Raw genomic sequence first — 22,516 nt, 5'->3', positions numbered from 1 at the left:
TCTTTTAAGACGATAACATACTTACGAAACTGCTGAACACATTCTTTCTTGACATACTTACTCTTCTTCTTCTTCGAGTATTTAAGAAGAAGGAGCGGAAGGAGGAGAAGGTAATACCTAATCTAAAATAAAAGAATATGCCAATTCTACATTATTTATTTACATCTTGTATGCACAAATTTTATCTTAAATCATTTGCTGTAGTTATTTCCGCTTAATATATGTACATCTTACAATGTCGGTGTACCTTACTCTTCGTAAGTAATAATGCAATTCTGCTAATTTTTATATATGTACAAGTTTAAACTTAAAGTATTCGCTGTACTACGCTCCCAGCGTACCTCTCCCTTCTTACTATCTTTATACAATACGTACAGTAAATTGTGATGTAAGACAGCTTAGCGTATATATTACAAAGTACACACCTCTAGTATAATATTTACACACACACACATACATCTACTTTATGTGAAGTAGTACCTATCAATACTACTATGCCCCCAGGCTAGAGTGTTGGTAGAATTTGGAATGACAAACCGTTTGCAATAATCATTATTAAGGGCTACCTTTCTAATTAAATGAGTGTACAACTGATGCTTCTTGCTTCTAATAACAGCCATTTGCTTACGTAAAATAGGTGGATTACTATTAATACAATTTTTATAATTTCCTAAATTTACCTGATTCTGACCTACATTCTTTTTAATTCCTATCAATCTCTTTATTTGTAGTTGATTTAAGAGCGTTATGCAATATGATTTGGATTTAGTGCCTACAAATGAATCGATAATATTTCCAGCACATTCGACTTTCATTTCACCTAGAAATTTTTTATTTACTAGTGGCAGATTATAATAATTATTTTAAGGATAGTTACTAGTACCAAAGCTACCTAAGTCTGGCTTTATATCATTGTAATAGTCATCAGTTTTGATTTGGTAAATAAACGAATCGGTATCTGTGTAGAGCAATTGCGCATTATGGGGGTACTCCATCATATAATCGTAATGGAATTTATTCATAAGTGTTTTAGCTAATTCAAGTACAGCAAAGCCAACGTAGGTAGGTTTGTCGTACTTAACCTTAACACGATTTATCTGTATAATAACTAAATTTTCATGTATGATAGATCAGCTATGGAAATTCGGTTTACTTATTAAATGGTTAGCACCGTACCTTTGCTTAATATTTTCCCAGTTTGTAATCAATTTTACATTAACGCATTTGTCAACATTTTCCATAGACTTACCAAACACATTGTTTTTCATGAGCCTGTAGAAATCTTTCGCAAACTCGTTAAATGCATTTGTTCTGAAATTATTGTTGAGATCGATATATGACTTTAGCCACAGTGACTTATTAAATTCTAGTACACGATGAATTTTGGTTAACTTCAAACCATGCTGCAAACACTGTTTTAAATTCCGATAATGAATGACATACTTACATTTGTCACACGAATTAGCAATTAGCATCTTTGTTGCTGATGTGATGTACGGAGACTTCATATTTTCAGGCAGAACGGTAATTTATTATGAGAAGTGTGTAACTCTTTGGGATACTGTAAGTCAATTTCAAGGAAATAGCCTTTATTAGCTTCATCGTCTAGGGTGTGCAGCTGTAAATCATAAATTTCGCACTGCGGTAGCCAGCGGAAACTATTTAATGGTAGATGCTGACTCATTGCCCACCCGTACTGATTGTTAGCATCAAGATATACAATATACTGAGATTCCTGACGAGTCAAAACTCGGCATGTACTTATTATTTGCCTTAGAATACCGCCCACTACACTGACTTAGACCACCTCGAATAGGCGACTTTATAAAGTGCACCATATCGATATCCGTTAGCAGTTCCAAATTCACTTGCGCGTATTTTAACATGGCATCCCAACTTAACCCAGGTGTTGTAAAATACTGACATGGATCAAGGCTGTAGGTTTTCTTGCAAACACAGCGAAACATTTCGAAAACATCAACTAACAAAAGTACGTCCGTCTTTAAATATAAGTCAGAGTATTCGCCTAGCGTTTCAATGTGGAACTGCTCCTAGATACGTTGTGCATGTAAATAGTCATCATCACTAATATGAGCTGAATTCAGCGAGCTGTAAAATGATTGTTTTGATGGTAAGGCGCGTTCTTCGAGGCGTTCTAAGCAGTCAAGATATTAATAACGTAAGACACCCTTACGCCGAATTAAATTAAACAGCTCTTCTTCAGGAAAAACACGTCGAATTTCTGTAAATTGTTCTGGCTGCAAATTACTTGAAAGTTTATCAAGGCTACTCGCCATAAAGCGAAACGAGTCGAGAAATCTCAATTTTATAGTATGCTCCTCATCAACTTTTACGCACTTTGTAAATGCAATGTACCGCTCTTTCTTCTGAGGGATTATATCTATTTCTTCATCTAAAGCTTCAAATTGTGAAATAATAAAATGTGAGTCGTAACCAGATAAGTTATGAAAAATTACAGAAATAAATTTTGAAACTCTGTACTTAAGATTACAGCTATTATGAGCAGCGCATCTGTACAAGCCAGTTAAATGGTCATGATCGAAAACTTTAGGGTCATTTTCAGAAAATTCGCCATTACAAATACCACATTTTGTAGCACGTTTATGTTCTTCTAACGGAATTTCGGTGAGTGGTTTCATAGGAATGTTAGTATTTAGAATACTGCTAAGTCGTACTGCATCACTTTCAAATCTTTCTAGAAATACTTTAGCAGCATCAGGTCCTCGATACAGCTCTAACTTGTTAAGCGTACTATCATAACTACACTTGATATAATACGCGAAGCGCCGGGCTGAGTGGCTCAGACGGTTAAGGCGCTGGCCTTCTGACCCCAACTAGGCAGGTTCGATCCTGGCTCATATAACGTGCTCCGAATTTTTCTACTGTTTTATGGATTCTACGTTTACTACGCTGCATATGCCGCTACTAACCTGCCTGTGCTCTCTTCGCCCGTCCAGCTTCAACTGCTCGTGCTGCTTACCCTCCCTCTTTCCTTCCCCTACCGCTTCGCTGCGCATTGGGTACTGTATGCTCTCGTCCTTTCTGGACGCTTCTACTTGAATATAAATTGGCCTGCTCTGGGCTTGAGCAGCGAGTTTGGATGAACACGACGATTTGTGTGGAGGGCGGACTTGGTTTTATTTTGCTACCAGCTGGACTGTGTGCAATGTTTCTTTTAAAATGTGCTTTTGTATACCATTGAAAAGCTACGACTGTTGGACGGGTGAGCGAAAACTTTAATTTATTTCATTTCCATGTTGTTCTTTGAACTTTCTTTCAATGCTGCACTTCCTTAATTTTCAAATTGCCGTTACTGGCTACCAATGACAGTTCATGTTGATAATAAGCTAACTGCAGCTATTGATAGCGGTACCTTACTTTGGAATTACATTACCATCTCACTCCGAAGTTGGACTTTGTGATACGTCAAGTGATTCCTGCGATATGAACCATTGAAATTCAACTGTTTTTCCCGAGCAAACGCATGAATAGAATCAATTGAACTATCACCTAGCTTCTGTTTGCTATTTTGGAATTTCATCGATACTGACTGATCCTATTTTTCCAAATCCCTGTTGGCAGCCATTGGTACTGTTTTCTTTCACGTCCCTCCCCTTTCCCCACCTTCCTATTCCGCATCCCTTCCGTGCTTTTTTTCTTCTACATGTATTATTGTACAGTGGCCCATATGTCTTTCAAATTTTAATGTTTTTTCGTGTTCATAAGTAAATTTCTGTTTTCCTTGTGTAGGACACTCCTCATGTAAAAGAGGTTGTATTATTATTGAAGGTTTCGAGTCTAGCTGTTCTCTTTGAAAAACAATCAGAAAATTAATATGGTCGTCCCATCTGTTTTTTCTTTTTTGGAACTCAGAACTAACTGACCTTTGGATGATTGTTGTTTTCTTTGTTTTGTAAATGTTTCTTCTGGGTGTTTTTTGCTAATATATTGTTATTATGAAAAAACTATTTCTTCTTTGCCCTTTTTTTGTTGTCGTACGCCTTTCCTTGCCCTCAAAAATTTTTGTACCTACCTCGGTTCCTCTGAATATATGGACTCTGTGAAAATGCTTCCATTATGCGCTCTGCTGAAAACCTTTCACCTTGAAAATTGAAAACTACCTGAGAACTTGTGCACGGACGGACTTATATATTTTTTTTGGAGTGTTGTTACATCCCTTTTGCTACGCCATCACGTGCGTTGATTGGTACTGCGTCAGTTGGATTAGTATCCTGGTTTATGCCTTGTGTTTTTCTTGGTGCATTGTCTTACCATTCCCATTCTGGTGCATGGCGAGATCATATTCTGAGCGTACATACTTTACCTAAAAATACGACACAGACCTACCCTTACCAACCGTCACGTCACACAACACCACTCACACCACAAATGGTAGCAGACCTTTTTCTCTCATTACTCCATTTCTTTTAGTAAATTTTCCATTATGGCATGCTTCTCTGATAATTTCCCTTTGGGTGACGACAATTCTTCTCCCCCTCCTACTTATCATAATCTTTCTTTGCCTAACCCTCCCGTCAATGACTTGATTTCTTTTTCTATTTCTACTCCTCCGAGTTCCTTCTCTTATCCTTCGACTCCTTCATCCACCAACCCGTTTTCTGATCATAAATCTTTCCCGTTTTCTCACCATCACAACATGGCTCCGGATCTAGGCCCCCATTCTTCTTCATCCACTCCCCAACTTAGTGCTGTTGACAGTTCCTTGAATGTTCATATTATCAAACAATCTTTACTTCAGGTTCCGCAGTTAATAGCGACTGATCCTCGTAACCTTACTATGTGGCTTTTCTCTGTTCGTAAATTTCTCAATCTCAATTTAGCCTCTTTTCCTCAAATGCTTGGTTTGTTATCCGCTAAGACCACGGGTTTTTTTTTCTAAATTTTGGTTGGATAACATGTCTCATTTTTCTACCTGCTATGAGTTACGTAATGCTATTCATAATTATTTTTTGCCTTATGAGATACGTTTTAAACTCAGTACCGAGTTCATTCGTCGTCACCAACTTCCGACTGAATCCGCCCTTTATTATTTAGATTCTATCACTACTTATAGTGATGTACTAAATATTGCCCACAATGTTGCTGAATTAATTTCGATTGTTCAGTTTTATGCTACTCCCTCCTTTCGACAACTTTTTAATGCACTGAACCCTCCAACTTCTATGCTTCAATTATATAATCTGGCTCAATCTCATGCTTTGTCTGCGTTAAGCGATACTTCTTATTATTCTTCCGTTCCACCACCGCCTATTCCGTCTTCCTTTTCCTCCACATCATCTTCTGCTCTGCGTCCTTCTAATGTTCGTTCCCCCATTGTCTGTTTTCGCTGTAAAGGACCGGGTCATATTTCTAAGTTTTGCACCACTCTGCCTGTGGGAAACGCCTTTCCCCCTCGCCGCTAGGCAGTCGGCGTATTCATGGGGAAAATCTGCCTTCCCACACTCTTCAGACACCTCGTCCTACCTCTGTGATTTCACCCATTCCCTTCACCTCTTCTTCCTTTTCGCCTTGTTCTACCTCTTTCCTACCTCCGACCTCTCATGTTCTCGTCACCGTTAATAACCTACCCTCTCTTGCTTTGTTAGATTCTGCTGCTGCTGTTTCTCTTATTAGTTTGTCATTTTTTCAATCTTTGCAATCTTTATGTCCCCAGCTCTCCTATTCTCCCTCTACTGTACGTTGTCTTTCTGCCTGCAATCAACCTTTAGAAATCGTTGGTGCTATTTCTTTGAATATTAAGATGCAACATTTTTCTTGGCCTTTTACCTTTTTGGTTGTTCAGACCTTATCATCACCTATTATTTTAGGTATTGATTTTTTTCCCATACTGGACTTATATTGGATTCGGTCAATTCTACGGTCTCCTTTCATTTTCCTCTAAGTCTATTCCATTGGTTCATAGTTTTGACTTCCCTCTTTCTCATCCCTCTACATGTTTACCTATAAATTCTGTTCATTCTGACCGCGTTCAGTCCTTACTTGAAGAGTTTTCCGATGTCATTACCCCCACTTTGGGCACCGTTAAAAATTTTTCTGCTCACATTGATCTTACTGATCCTACCCCGGTTCGTTCTTCTCCTTATTTTTTGAGTCCCCCTCGCATGAAAATTTTGAATGCCTTAGTTGACCAAATGCTTCAAACTGAGACTATTATTCCATCATCTTCTAATTATGCCTCTCCCGCTTTCATCGTCGATAAACCCGATGGATCCTCTCGTTTTATAGTGGACTATAGAAAATTAAATTCTCGCATCCTCTATGATGCCTATCCCATGCCAAAATTGCAATCTGCTTTTCAACATTTTTCAAATGCTCAGTTTTTTACCATCTTTGATTTAAATTCGGCTTATAATCAAATTCCTTTAGATGACGTTAGTTCTCGCTATACGGCTTTTATTACCCCGAATGGACTATATCAATTCAAAAAAGTCCCTTTCGGTTTGAATCTTGGCTCACAAATTATGCAGCGGTTTGTGGATTCCTTGTTTGCTGATATAAAATATAAATACTTATTTCCTTTTATTGATGATATTCTTATTTATTCTTCAGATTTTGAAACCCATTTACTCCATGTTCGTGAAGTGTTGACTCGCCTCCGCTCAGTCGGCTTAACTGTCAACCCTTCTAAGGTGCTTATCGCCCAGACATCTATTAAATTTTTGGGTCACATCTTAAGTTCACAGGGTGTGGCTGTCGACCCTGAAAGAGTTTCTGCCATTCACAAAATACCTCCTCCCTCTAATCTTAAGCAATTACGTTCTTTTCTTGGGATGATTGGTTTTTATGCCAAATATATTCCCAATTTTTCTTTACTTTCCGAACCCCTCAATCTGCTTAAACGTAAAGGTATCAAATTTCATTGGTCTTCTCTTCAACAAACCGCCTTTGATACGTTAAAATCTAAGCTCTCTCAGGCCCCTCTTTTGCAAATCCCTGATTTTGATTTTAAATTTGAACTTTCCACTGACGCCTCCGATGTTGCCATAGGTGCTGTTCTCCAGCAGACGAAGAACGATCAAACTTTACCTGTTGCTTATTTCAGTCGTCTTCTTACCCCCGTTGAACGTAAATATTCTGTGTATGAAAGGGAGGCTTTAGCTCTCATTCTTTCCATTGAGCATTTTGCGGAGTACTTAGACCATCGCGAATTTTTAGTTAGTACTGATAACCAGGCCCTTTCTTGGTTATTACATAATGCCCCCAAAATTGGACGTACCGGTAGATGGTTGCTTCGCCTATCCCGTTTCAAATTTTCTCTCAAGTTCGTTTCCGGGTATCATAATTCTGTTGCTGACGCGCTATCTCGGCTTTTTGATGATACTTCATCTCATCTTTCTGAGCTTAATCAACTTCCTATCAACTCTGTTACTTCTATTTCTTCCCTTATTAATTTTCCCCTTTCCTTTCAATCATGTCTTGATCATCAAAAACTTGATCCTTATTGTCAACAACTTTGTCAAGATCTTTCTTCTCCCGATTATTCTGGCCCCTTTCGTCTCCACAATCAGCTTTTAATTTTCAAACCTACTCCGCGCGCCACTCCTCGTCTCGTTCTCCCTTCCAGTCTCCGACAAATGGTTTTTCAATATTTCCATGGATCCCCTGTTGGGGGTCACTTTGGCATGTCTGAAACTTATGCTCGTCTTGCTTCTCAGTTCTTTTGGCCTCAGATGCGGAAAGAGGTATATTCGTGGGTCCGCTCATGTGACTTGTGTCAGAAACATAAGCCCCCCAATCATCAGCCCTATGGTAATTATGCTGCCTCCCCCCCTACTTACCCTGCTGAGAAATTCTATGTTGATATTGTGGGACCTCTTGTAAAATCTTCGAAATCTAACTCTTATATTTTCACCTTACTCGATGGTTTTTCTAAATTTATTGTTCTTCGTCCTTTACGAACTATTTCTTCCCAGATAATTATTAACTTACTTTCTACCCAAATTTTCCCCATCACTGGAATTCCTAAAATGTTGGCGTCTGATAATGCTACTGTTTTCACTTCTAAACTCTTCTATAATTTTTGTTTTTCTCATGGGATTAAGAAAATCAATATTTCCCCCTACCACCCTCAAGCTAACATCGTTGAGCGTTATCATCGTAATCTAAAATCCCTTCTATCTATTTTTCATTCACATGATCACCGCACTTGGGATGCCGAATTGTGTTATTTTGCCTTGGCATCAAACGCTACTGTTCATAATTCAACCTCTTATACTCCGGCTAAATTATTTTTAGGCCGTGAATTACACACCCCTCTCTCTTTGACATGGGATTTGTCCTCTTTGTTGAACACACCCCCTCATCTTCTCACCCCTGATCATTTGCAAGATGCTCTCAAAAAGTTGTTTCAAGCCAGAGACCTCCATAAAAAAACTTACAATTCTCGCGTTCGCTCTCCCACCTTCAAACCTTTGGATTTATTTCTCTTCAAAAACCATCCCATCAGTTCCTCCTCTCAACACTTATCTGCTAAGCTTTCTCCCCGTTGGCTTGGGCCCTTTCGCATTCTTTCCTTTCCGTCCCCTGTTACAGCTTTGTTGCAATCCTTGGACAATCCTAATGATATTCGTAAGGCTCATTTTTCCCTCTTAAAAAAGTTCTCCGCTTAACCCCTTGGCTTGCCGCAGGGATGGACAATTCATACTTCATTTCATCTTTTTTTTCCTAGTGTACTATTGTTTTTTCTTTACTTGCGTTTGTTCACCCATGTCCCCCCTTTTTTCTTTCCCTTTTTTCTGTGGTTCATATCTTTGCTTTTTTCTTTCGCCCACCCGCTCATGCTCCCTCCACACACTTCGTCACTTCCTCCGACTCCCCCATCGATCATTTCCCCTGATGGGTTTCTTTTTTTTATGGGACACCGTCTTACTAAATACTCCTCTGTCATTGTACTTTCATTTACTTAACTTTTTTGTAAAATTTTTGTACGGCCACTTATATATACATATTGTAACTTTTATTGTAAAATTTTTTTTGTAACCCCTCTCCTTTTCTTGTCTCATCCCTCCCTTTTTTTTCGATCCGGATCGTTCTTTCTCCTTTATCCCCTCCCCTCTGCCCCTCCCTTTTTTTTCTCTCTTCTCTTCTTACTTGTAACTCATGCCTGTTCTTGCTTTTTGTTTTTGCCTCCTCGCCGACGATACTCTCTTCGTGTTCCTGAGTTCGGCGCCCCTCTGGAGCATCAATGGACTTTCGTCACTTCTACACCCAATCCTTCGGATTTCTCCGGCTGCTGGGAGTATATAACGTGCTCCGAATTTTTCTACTGTTTTATGGATTCTACGTTTACTACGCTGCATATGCCGCTACTAACCTGCCTGTGCTCTCTTCGCCCGTCCAGCTTCAACTGCTCGTGCTGCTTACCCTCCCTCTTTCCTTCCCCTACCGCTTCGCTGCGCATTGGGTACTGTATGCTCTCGTCCTTTCTGGACGCTTCTACTTGAATATAAATTGGCCTGCTCTGGGCTTGAGCAGCGAGTTTGGATGAACACAACGATTTGTGTGGAGGGAGGACTTGGTTTTATTTTGCTACCAGCTGGACTGTGTGCAATGTTTCTTTTAAAATGTGCTTTTGTATACCATTGAAAAGCTACGACTGTTGGACGGGTGAGCGAAAACTTTAATTTATTTCATTTCCATGTTGTTCTTTGAACTTTCTTTTAATGCTGCACTTCCTTAATTTTCAAATTGCCGTTACTGGCTACCAATGACAGTTCATGTTGATAATAAGCTAACTGCAGCTATTGATAGCGGTACCTTACTTTGGAATTACATTACCATCTCACTCCGAAGTTGGACTTTGTGATACGTCAAGTGATTCCTGCGATATGAACCATTGAAATTCAACTGTTTTTCCCGAGCAAACGCATGAATAGAATCAATTGAACTATCACCTAGCTTCTGTTTGCTATTTTGGAATTTCATCGATACTGACTGATCCTATTTTTCCAAATCCCTGTTGGCAGCCATTGGTACTGTTTTCTTTCACGTCCCTCCCCTTTCCCCACCTTCCTATTCCGCATCCCTTCCGTGCTTTTTTTCTTCTACATGTATTATTGTACAGTGGCCCATATGTCTTTCAAATTTTAATGTTTTTTCGTGTTCATAAGTAAATTTCTGTTTTCCTTGTGTAGGACACTCCTCATGTAAAAGAGGTTGTATTATTATTGAAGGTTTCGAGTCTAGCTGTTCTCTTTGAAAAACAATCAGAAAATTAATATGGTCGTCCCATCTGTTTTTTCTTTTTTGGAACTCAGAACTAACTGACCTTTGGATGATTGTTGTTTTCTTTGTTTTGTAAATGTTTCTTCTGGGTGTTTTTTGCTAATATATTGTTATTATGAAAAAACTATTTCTTCTTTGCCCTTTTTTTGTTGTCGTACGCCTTTCCTTGCCCTCAAAAATTTTTGTACCTACCTCGGTTCCTCTGAATATATGGACTCTGTGAAAATGCTTCCATTATGCGCTCTGCTGAAAACCTTTCACCTTGAAAATTGAAAACTACCTGAGAACTTGTGCACGGACGGACTTACATTTTTTTTGGAGTGTTGTTACATCCCTTTTGCTACGCCATCACGTGCGTTGATTGGTACTGCGTCAGTTGGATTAGTATCCTGGTTTATGCCTTGTGTTTTTCTTGGTGCATTGTCTTACCATTCCCATTCTGGTGCATGGCGAGATCATATTCTGAGCGTACATACTTTACCTAAAAATACGACACAGACCTACCCATACCACCAACCGTCACACATACACACCTTCAGATACACCACACTCAGTCCGGTGGTATTTGAAGGTGCTGAAATACGTCAGCCTCCTGTCGGTAGATTTGCTGGCACGTAAAAGAAATCCTGCGGGACTAAATTCCGGCACCTCGGCATCTCCGAAAACCGTAAAAGAGTAGTTAGTGTGACGTAAAACAAATAACATTATTAATACATGAAGCTATACGGGACATGCATGTGTGTAGTATTAGTAAAATAGTTGTCTGGATTAGGCGCGCATGTGCTGAATGGTTTGAGGATGGCTTCAATGTCTGCGTAAATAACAAAAGGCACCCACATCTGCTTGTTGAAATTCGTAAATTTCAAAACATCATTGCCTGTAGTAGGTATCTCTGTACATACATGATTGCAGTCATTCTTAGAATGGTTTGTTAACTGATCTTCAGTTCTAAAATACTGCAAGCATCCGTCGCATAGCCACTTTTGACACCTTTTTTGACAACTGACTACCAACAAGTCTACTCAAATTTTTAATCCAACAAAAGTGACTATTCTCACTGTTTTCGATATATAGTAAGTTAACATGAGTACTCTTCTTATTACATTTATAATACAGAGGATCTACTACAGACCGGATCGAACCTGGTAGAGACGCTGAGGGGCCAAAATTTAGTCCCTCAAGATTTCTGCTAGTAAATCTACCGAGCACCTTCAGACTAAGCTACAGGATCGAACCTGGAAACACAGAGGTGCCAGAATTTAGTCCCTCAAGAGTTCTTTGTAAATCTATCGAGCACCTTTAGCTTGAGCTACAGGATCAAATCTGCTATGTTACAACACTGGACGCCGAAGTGTCGGAATTTAGTCCCTCAGAAGTTCTGCCGTGCACGACCAGACTGAGCTAGGACCGAACCCGGAGACGGCAAGGTGCCAGAATTTAGTTCCTCAGAAGTTATTCCGAGCACTTTCAGACTGAGCTAGGATCCAACCTGAAGACGGCAAGCTACTCCGCTCGACCTGGCAAGAGAGAGCAGGCTTAAAGTCTGCTGCTGTTACTTATGGCGTAGGCTGTAAGCGAGCAGTGGACTTTGTACCGGGCGAAACTCGCTGATGCACTACATTCCAGCAAGTGCCCATGCGCTAGCTGACTTGAAGCAGCTTGTGTGTTTGCTTCAAGCTCACTCTAATACAACGTTTTAGTAAAACACATCGCCGATATTTTTCTTGCTCGGGAGGGACTTACGCATCTCTAACCCGGTGCCGGAAATCTAGGGTCTACACAAGTCCTCTTTCGAAACCCGGTGCTGGTACATAACCTACTCGCAAGGCATAACGCCCGAACTACACTGTAAATGCTAGGGAGCGGCTAGCTGCTTCCCCGCTCCTAGCCCTGAGAATCCGTTTTAAGACCGGATGCCCTTCCTGACGCAAAGACTAGGATTTTAAATCGCAAGGATCTGTTTTACAGTCGGATGCCCTTCTTGACGCAAAACTAAGATTTGAAAACACAAAAATCTGTTTTACAGCTGGATGCCCGTTTTGACGCGAGAACTAAGATTTTATTCGCAGTATCTAGTGTCTTACATCACTAACAATTTTTTTACGACAGGATGCCCTTCCTGACGTCAAAGGACCGTGATTGTAAGTCGCAAGAATCTGTTTTACGGTCGGATGCCCTTCCTGACGTAAGAAAACCGGGATTTATTTTTTGCTAAGACACTTCCGTTTTGCAAGCAGAGAAGCTGTTTGGTTTAACTTTAAGTTCGTAGGAAAGAGAGCAGCACGTTGCTCTATTGATTAAAGATGGCAGCTGTTAGAAAGCACGTGGCTTTGAAAAGCATGTGGAATTTTTCAAATTGCCCGCTACCACATGTCAAAGGATAAGATTTAGTGCCATAAAGATAGCAGCATGATGCTCTGTTGATTAAAGATAGCCGCTGTCAAAAAGCACGTAGGTTTGTAAAGCACGTAGAAATTGCCTCCACCACATTTCAAGGTAGTAGCTAAAGATGGCAGCACTGAGGTAAGCGATGTAAGATGGTGGATGACAGCTGTCAAAAAGCATGTGGAATTATTCAAATTGCCCGCAGTGACGTAAAGATAGCAGAACGATGCTCTGTTAATTAAAGATGGCGGATAACAGCTGACGAAATTTTTGAAATTGCCCGCTACTACGATAAAGATAACAGCACGGTGCTCTGTTGATTGAAGATGGCGGATGACAGCTGTCAAAAAAGCACGTGGTTTGTTTCCAAACAAGAGCACGTGGAATTATTCAAATTGCCGCCACTACATTTCAAAAGTAGTAGCTAAAGATGGCAGCACGATGCTCTGTTGATTAAAGAAGACTGCTGTCCAAAAAGCACGTGGAGTTTTTCAAATTGCCCGCAGTGCCATAAAGAGGGAAGTATTAAGGTTAGCGATGCAAGATGGCGGATGACCGCTGTCAAAAAAGCACGTGGAAATTGCCCGCCACCACGTGCCTATAAGGTTTAGTGCCGTTAAGAAGGCAGCGCTGAGGTTAGCGATGCGTTGTTGTTGAGGTTTTGTTCCGTTAAGATGGCAGCACTGAGGTTAGCGATGCAAAATGGCGGATGGCAGCTGTCAAAAAGCACGTGGCTGTCAGAAAAGCACGTGGCCTTGTTTTCAAATACAAATCTCGCGCTAAGATTCAAATTTCCCGCCCGTTAGGTTTAGTGCCGTAAAGATGGGAGCACTGAGGTTTAGCCCCGTCAAGATGGCAGCGCTAAGGTTAGTGATGCGTTGTTGTTTAAAGATGGCGGATGACAGCTGTCAAAAAGCACGTGGCTTTGCTTACAAATTCAAATCTCCGGCCAACATTCAAATTTCCCGCCAAAATTCAAATTTCCCGCGGGAGGAGGAGGCCTCTGCGGAGGGCCGGCGGCAGTGGTGGCGCCCGAATCCCCCACTTATACTACTCATATCACTATGGGTGCTGTCCTGCCTATACTGACGCTCATACTGAATACTGTTTACTAAACGGAACTTTCCCAACTGTCTGGAAAACAGCCAATATTATACCGGTACCTAAGAGTTTAAACCCACAATCACCCTGTTACTATCGTCCTGTATCCATACTCCCTGCGCTTTCTAAAGCCTTTGAACGTTTAGTATACGAGGAAGTTCTAGAATACCTAAATAAAAATTCTCTTTTGGACCCTTTGCAGTCTTCATTTAAGAAGGATCACAATAACGCGACAGCACATTTGAAGGTTACTGAAGACATTAGAAACGCTATGGACAAATTACTGCTTATTATACTTATGCTTCTTGACTTCAGTAGCGCCTTTGACGCTGTATAGGTAGAAATTCGGACTATGATAAAGAAAATGGAACTGCTAAATTTCGACCCGGCTGCGCTTAAGTTTTTTATTAACCGTCAACGGCGAGTAACAAGAAACGACAAGGCCTCTAAATGGAAAATGAAACTTAGTGGTCACCCACAGGGCAGCATTCTAGGGCCCTTACTTTCCTGTATTTATATCAATGACATACCATCCTTGACAGAAAATTACACACACCACCTCTATGCTGACGATCCTCAAATGTATCGACACTGCAAGACTTCAGACTTAGGTGAAACAACACAAGATATTAACAATGACCTCCGACGACTCAGTATATATGCACAACGAAATTCTCTTATACTAAACTCCACAAAAACTTAGGCAATCATAATTGGATCACGAGAATTACTGAACTGCTCAAACAATGTCGCAATCCCGCCTATCCTACTGAATGGTAACATAATTCCCTACAGTAAAACGGTCAATAATCTCGGCGTAATTATGAATGAAACACTTGATTGGTCAGATCACACGAAATAAATCCGTAGAAAGATTTTTGGGGTGCTTCGCCCTCTTAAATGGCAGAGGGATGTATTTCCATTTGAGCTAAAGGCCAAACTAATACAGACACTGGTTCTCCCTATTCTTGATTATTGTGACGTTGTTTTAGTTGACATGACAAGAGAAGAAACACTTAAACTTCAACGAGCACTGAATTCCTGCCTGCGATTTATTTACAATGTCGGGTACGATGCTCATATCATCCCATACTATCAGGCTCTCTCATGACTGAACCCTGATAAACGTCGGCAGCTGCACATTTTAACGATTGTGCTTACAGTGTTAGCTGAAAGTCAGCCACTGTGTATTTCTTCTAAATTCACATTTTCATCATCATTTCGCAAATTAAATTCACGTTCCATATCCTTTCTTTCTATTCCAGTGCACCGCACAAATAAAATTAATAGATCATTTGTGGTGATTGGCGCCAAATTATGGAATTCCCTGCCGGCTCAGGTCAGAGAAACTAGCTCTTTACCAAGATTTAAGGTCACCTGCCGAGACTACCTGCTGAGGACAGCTGACTGAATGGTTGAAGTATAATTGTGTGCGTGCCTGAGGATTAGTCATTATTAAGAGTTTTTAATATGAATTAGTTTCAATATTAATTTAGTTAGTAATTTATTTAAATTTACTTTCATTTCTATTAATTTATGTAGTTTTAACTATTTTAAGTATCTCAGTACTTTATTTAAGATTTTGATTAGTATGTGGTTAAGTTTAAGAGAGGGCCTCGAGCCCTAACTTCGCCACTGTAAAATAGGCATAAATAAATAAATAAATAAATAAAATTTTCCGTGAACTTCTGATAGGAAATAAATTACTTTCCCAGTTCTTCCCATGAAAATATGAATGCGACTGAAATACAAGGAAAAGAGGCCCGGCCTTCCATGTCTACGCCTAAAAACCGCCCCTTAATTATATTCTCCGAACAAATAATTATTTATCGTTAACCTTCATGACTTTTTTGCAAGCTGATTTACGTCGCACCGACACAGGTAGGTCTTATGGCGACGATGGGATAGGAAAGGGCTAGGAGTGGGAAGGAAGCGGTCGTAAACCTTAATTAAGGTACAGCCCCAGCATTTGTCTGGTGTGAAAATGGGAAACCACGAAAACCCATTTTCAGGGCTGCCGTTAGTGGGGTTCGAACCCAATATCTCACGGATTCAAGCTCACAGCTGTGCGCCCCTAACCGCACGGCCAACTCGCCGAGTGACCTTCACGACGTTACACCGACTGCATACGGAAATAAGTAACCCATGTTTTCAACATGTTCGCTACTCGATTCGCCATTTTGGAACGATCGAAAAGAGCATTAAGGTCTTATGATTGGAGTCGGTCCTCGTGTGACATTATTAAGATGTAAACTTAACTACTGGAGTTCCAAGTGCAACTTAATGGTTTCATCAGTTTCCTCGTCTGGCATCTTGGCTGAATGTTCAGTCGGTTCAGAGGGCCCCGGGTTCGATTCCAGGCAAGGTCGGTCATTTTAATTTTAAATGGTTAATTCCCTTGTCTCGAAGACTGATTTTCTTGCTGTCCCCAAAATACCTGCAACTAGTTCACAACAACTCTACGGTAGGACCATTGTATCTTCCCCTGATAACCTTTGCGATTCACTTGAATACCAGGAAACTCACCCACGTAGCACTAATATGTCAGTTCCTAGGATTTACAGTAGCCTAATATATGGATGCACTGAACCTGTTTCCTTAATGCTGACATAGAGCACTTCGGTGTGATAAAAAAAGAACAATAATAGGGGCGTATTCTTTAGGGAATCAGAGATGGACTGTTTGTTGTAGGTGCACACTGTGATATTTCATTTTATTTATGACACTTTAAAAATAATTATTCTGGTATACGGATTCTCGTGAGGTTAGATTTAGTTCGCTTCGCTAGCACCTGAAAGTTTTCAGCCTACCTTCTGCGTTTTCTAGAGCTGTGCAGTGAGCGAGTCTGAACTAATTTCATCAGGTTATTCCTCTACTCAGCTCGTTTGGACAGAGAACAAACAGAAACAGACTCACACATTAACGAGTCTGAACAAAATCAAACCAGACGCATTTCTGCTCAGTCGAAATTTGAACAGTGAGCAGTGGTAGTAAAACGAAACTCTAAATTCGAAAATGGGCTCGGTATACCAGGCCACTCAGTTGTCTAGTCACACACTGAGTGATCACACTGCGAGTTGTTGCCTTGTGTGTGCGTTACAATGTTACATGCAGTGGCTGAATAAGAAAGTTTCTCAGAGAACCAATGCGTGTGTCAATGAGTGAGTCAGTTGCAATTCCATGTTTCCGAGCTGCTCGATCAGTCCAGACTAGTTTCTGCTCACTGTTATTAGACAACGTACAAAGTTCGGAAGACTCATTTGTTCAGTGATGCTGAGCGCCTCTTCGAGTATGATCCTTCCAAACACTCACTGAAAAGTGTGTTCGAGCAGAAAGCTCTGAACGAATCAAGACTGAATGGGAAAAACAACGAATCGCTCCACTCTCCGTACAGCTCAGAATCCTTCCGTTTGCCAGTCGTGTCCACCTCGTTGTCAGTCAGAGATTCCCGAATAAGGAAAGCTGTGGACGAGCATTGTCGCAATGTTGTGTGAGCATTTTAAGGCTTAATACAATGATTTTGAAGTTTTAGTCACTGAGTTCTGGTCTTCGATAGAAGTAAAGAAAATGCGAATGCTATGCAGAGAAGCATTTACTTATTAACAAAGGTTGGCATAATACATGCACAAAAAGAAGTTAACATTAATCATGCTAGAGATATGTAACCTTGGATTAAAAATCCTCAGTCACGGCAACAGCATTAACCGATGTTCGTTTTCAGATTTCATAAGAATTAAGCCTTACACTAGATCCACACAAAGACAGGAAAGATTCAATAGACTTGCTCTAATATACACTGAATAGGAGCTGCTCAACAAAGGAACTACCTGTAATTCAAATTTATGTATTCGGTAATCGAAATGTTTTGCAGCCACACAAGGAAAATTGAATTTATCTACAAGTCCATCCAAAAGAACACCATACTGTGACAAAAAATATGAAATGGCGTATGGCTTTTAGTGCTGGCTCGCCAGATGCAGGTCTTTTAATTTGACGACCGTAGCTGACCTGCATGTCGTGATGAGGATGAAATGAAGACGACACTTACACCCAGCCCCCGTGCCAGCGAAATTAACCAATTAAGGTTAAAATTCCTGACCCTTCCGGGAATACAACTCGGGACCCCTGTGACTAAAGGCCAGCAAGCTAACCATTTAGCCATGGAGCCGCACGTACTGTGACAGATTGGATGGGATGGAAAAGGGAACGAGAAAGAGGTAGAGATATAAAAATTTCAAAATCACCCTACGTCACTGATACAGTACGGACAATGGATGCTTTCTTGCCTATTAAATTTAGCATTCAGGAATCCGATATGAGCACCTCGAAGTATAAGCATCATCTGATGAACTTACCATTCAGAGTTCCCTTTCCTAATTGAGGATGTCGTGTGTTCTGCATTCTACTGAGAGGCCTTCATACTCACCTGCAAAATAAAAGGAAACACATTTCACTCTCTTCAGCATGACAAATCACTCCTGAATCAGAAGGACGGAGTGCAAGGTTTCAAACATACAATTACTAATGAAAAATGCAAGGCTGGGTTAGCAAAAGGGTGCAACAGGCGAATGAACTCTATCAAAATGTAAGCAACCTAGTTTGAAAGGAGAGTGCTGATGGAGCCCGAACCGACAACCATTGGACGAAGATGTTACCTGGCTCTTCCCGCCACGAAGCTGCGCGCCGGTACGAACACCAAATTCGACACCACGGAATCGGAGGAAACACAGCAGGACCCAGCTTGGGACGTGTGAGACAGTCACGTGTGTCATGCAAATAGACGACGAAGATGCGCAAACACTGGAACACTGGAAGAAAATGGAGGTGCGAACGAGGGAAAAACTCACCGGAGCATCGGTCGGCATTCGGGAATCCGTGAACTCTTATCCCCATAATAAACAACGTCATCCACCATACTGAGCCGTATCCGCCATGGGAAGACCATGTTTGTCTACCTCGATGATCTGGTGACATATCGTGCAGCAACTCGGATGCAGTTAGCATGACTCCGGCTGTGAGTGTCGGCACCGAGTTAGAGCCCGGCCGTTCGCCGCACAGCGAGCCAATCACGAATGTGCCAGTCCCCTCTGCCACAACTCAATTATCTCATTGGGGCCTCCCGACGTTGGGAGAAAGAACTAGAAGAACTAGAAGAATTTGAAGAACTAGAAGATGAACTCAGAAACAAGGAGACCCACGTGTTGTCGCACAATTCTGATTTCTATGTGGTGTACTGGATAAGCTATGTCGAAATATGTATAGTATATAAATTATAGCTGCTAAGGTCAGTAACCATAGTAGTTGTGAGTAGAGTGCACAGGAATGCATGTAGCTGTATAATGATGAGATAAATGGCTGAATATTTACCAAAATTGCTTCGTTTTTTATTCGAATTGAATGTGTACCATCTTACTTACCCCACAGTACTTTAATTTGAAAAGTATACGTAAAGATCTGCAATTAAGGCATAATTAACACTGAAATATCTTTCTCAGTGAGCACATCGGATGAAAACAAGCTGTCCACAGTTGTCTCTGGAACACTCTTCTGCAAGTCCACTGTCAAAACAATACTCGAAATGTGTTTGGAATTGCCCTAGGTGTTCCATTAAATATCCACTTTGGAAGAAAGCAAATTGGATCAAAGGTTTGAATCGGCTAGACGAAAACTGAAAATGTACCAACGATTGACGGCGGAGAAAACTGTCTCTGCACCACACTTTAATGTCGGAAGACACTGTCAATGGATGTGTGAAGAAATTTACCATGGTTTTGAATGGAAGAAAGAGGGAAACGTCTGCTGGTTGTTTGTCCTGAGCATATCGCAGGGATCAACTTCCTATGGAATACCACACATACAGGCATTGTATCACTGAAAAAGACTGTCGTCGTTGATTGAAGCCCAGGAATCCACCAACGCGTTCCTTATCGTGCAAATCTGGCCACAATACCTCCTTCAGTAATACTTTCAAATTCTGTTTGGTCATGTTCACTGATTTGCTTCAATAGGCCTTCACATCAGGTAATTCAACTGTAATGCTAGCTGGAAATTTTCCACTGGGCTCCAAGACAAGAACATACACGTGTGAAAATAGTGTGCCATCCATTCCTATAACTGGCATTATCACACATGAATGTGTGTTTGCCGCAACGGAACCCACAGCATCATAGGCTATCTTGCTTCCATTAACGGCAAGGGTACTTCAAGAATTGATCTGGAATTGATCTGGGTTAATTATCTGCTCTGGAGTAAAGTTGTGCTCTAAAAATGCCGTATTTCATTAACAAATTCTTTGGCTTTTATGCGTAGGAACTACCTTCAACAGAAAATCTTTAGCTGACTTAATGTGTAATTTTACGAGAAACCACTTTGTATTTTCTCTTGAAATTTTTGTCCCACGTTTTGGACGCTTTACATAATGAAGTGCTGTTTGGGTCAACATGTTTCTTAATATTCATCGGTCAGATACGTAACATTCGTTCATGGATAATTGTATGTTGTTCTATTATTGGTATGAAAAGATCTCGTACCCCTTCGTTGATTATTTCTTGTAAAAGAACTGTGCTGTGTCCGCGAGGAGTTTGGAACGTTTTCTCAAATTTCTGCAAGACATTTTTACTTTTATCCTCCTTTTCTGTGCCATCATAGACGTACATTTCACACAAGGCGACATTCCAAATGCCAATACAGGAAGACATAGCTGGGGTAGGTCGATTCCTCATGGCTGCTTTGTCCAAATTTTGTATGAATCACCCAAGTAACTTTCAGGGATTTTTTCTCTCTTTTATCGGCGGCGTTGGGGCATATGAAAAACCACCTTACGATCTAGTGAACTCGACTAAGAAAAAGTTCCCGAAGACAAATGTTTTAATTAGTGGTATACTAAGGAGACCAGATGTATCATGGAAGAAAATCGGCCGATTGAACGAAGAGCTTCAGTGGGTTGTCGAAAATTCCGGATCACTCTTTGTAGACGGCAACAGTTAGATTGACGACAGAGACTTCAGCAAGAATGGACTTCATCTGAACCATCGAGGAGTGGCGAGACTAGGTGAACTGTTTTCGAGGTTTACCGAGACTTTTTCCTCCCAAACTGATGACGGCGCAGAACGGGTAGCCGAATGACGACCCACGACGGGAGCAGATTCGATGCAGCTACAACGACATCGGGGACACCAACAGGACATTGTGAGAGGCAGTGATACATGATCGGGCAGGTTTCTTAGATTGTTGCAGGTAAACTGCGGAAGTATTGGTAATAAAACCGCAAAATTCGAAAACTTAGTTGATGCGGGTGACCCTTATATAATTGTGGGAACAGAAAGTTGGTAATCGGATAATATATGTAATTCAGAAATATTCAGGTCAAAATTTCTAACGTTTAGACGGGATAGAGGGTCTAAAGGAGGGGGAATTTTCATTTATGTTAGGTCAGAGCTAAGCAGTACGTTGAAATGTGCTCTCGATGACTGCGAAATAATTGGGGTGGAGGTAAATAATGCATCCAAAAAACAAAATGTAGTCATTATTGGAGCTTATCGCCCGCCGAAATCAGACTTAAACACGATCACTCGTCCTTCAGAATTAACATGTGCAAACATAAGCTACGGGAGAAGAACTATAATTTCAGGGGATTTAAACCTACCGTCAGTAAACTGGGCTGGGTCAACTACAGTAGGCCTATCGCAGGAAGCAGTATGGAATAATGGCTTTTCCCAAGTCGTTACAAATAACACACGTAAACGAGCTCTCTTAGATGTTTTCCTAGTCATACCGGATGACGTAGTTATATCTTGTGACGTAATTCAGCGGATTAGCGACCACAGTGCAATGGTACTCGATCTCTATTGGGAAACTTCGTAATACGAGGCATGTGGGAATTTCTAAGACTACTTGGTGCTGTGCGAGGGGAGACTTCGTAGGTTTTCAGAACTATCTGACGTTGTGCTATACTAATTGGTTAAAAGTGGGCAAGTGGATGGACGGCATTTGGGAGAACTTCAAAACCATTTTAAATACTGGACTGAATAAATTCGTTCCCAAAAGTATAATTAGGGAGAATTCAGATCCGCTGCACTACACCGCGACTATTGGGAAGCTTAAACGTAAGAATAGGAAAGCGTCCAACAGAAGAAATAATAACGATGCGTGCAAAGCGGAGTATAGTCGTTTGGTGAAGCTTTTCCTAACAAGAAAGAAAATGGCTGATGAGAAAAATCTTAACAATATCCTAAATGAAAATTGGAATTCCTGTCACCCTTTATAATATACGAAGATTGAAGGGAGAGAACAACTCAGTTCCTTTTCTTCGTATAGGAAGCGATTTATTGGCAACAACAGAAATATATGAAGCGGAAGCATTAAAGAAGCACTACGTAAAGGGTTTTAACCGACGGCACAGTTATTCAGGGACAATTTTCCGAAAACTAATGATGATTTTCAAATTAAATCTTCATTATTGCGTAAAGGTCTTTCTAAACTCAGAAGAAATAAAACTTGTAGGCCAGATTCTATTTCCGGCGAGGCACTTAAACCTGGGGGTGAAGCGATCCTACCATATTTAATAAGAATCTTTAATATATCACTAAAAATACAAGGGTTCCAGACGATTGGAAATCGGCCATTGTAGTTCCTATTCACAAAGGGGTGACAAGAACGACTTGAATAACCACAGACCGGTAGGTTTGACGTCAATCGTATACAAACAAATGGAGCAATTAATAGTAGATTATTTGAGGTTAAAATGTGACTCTTTTGGAATGAT

Source organism: Anabrus simplex, chromosome 2, assembly GCF_040414725.1.
Source record: "Anabrus simplex isolate iqAnaSimp1 chromosome 2, ASM4041472v1, whole genome shotgun sequence".
In the NCBI taxonomy this organism is placed as follows: Eukaryota; Metazoa; Arthropoda; class Insecta; order Orthoptera; family Tettigoniidae; genus Anabrus; species Anabrus simplex.
The sequence above is the reverse complement of the archived record's forward strand: the minus strand, read 5'-3'. Positions refer to the sequence as shown.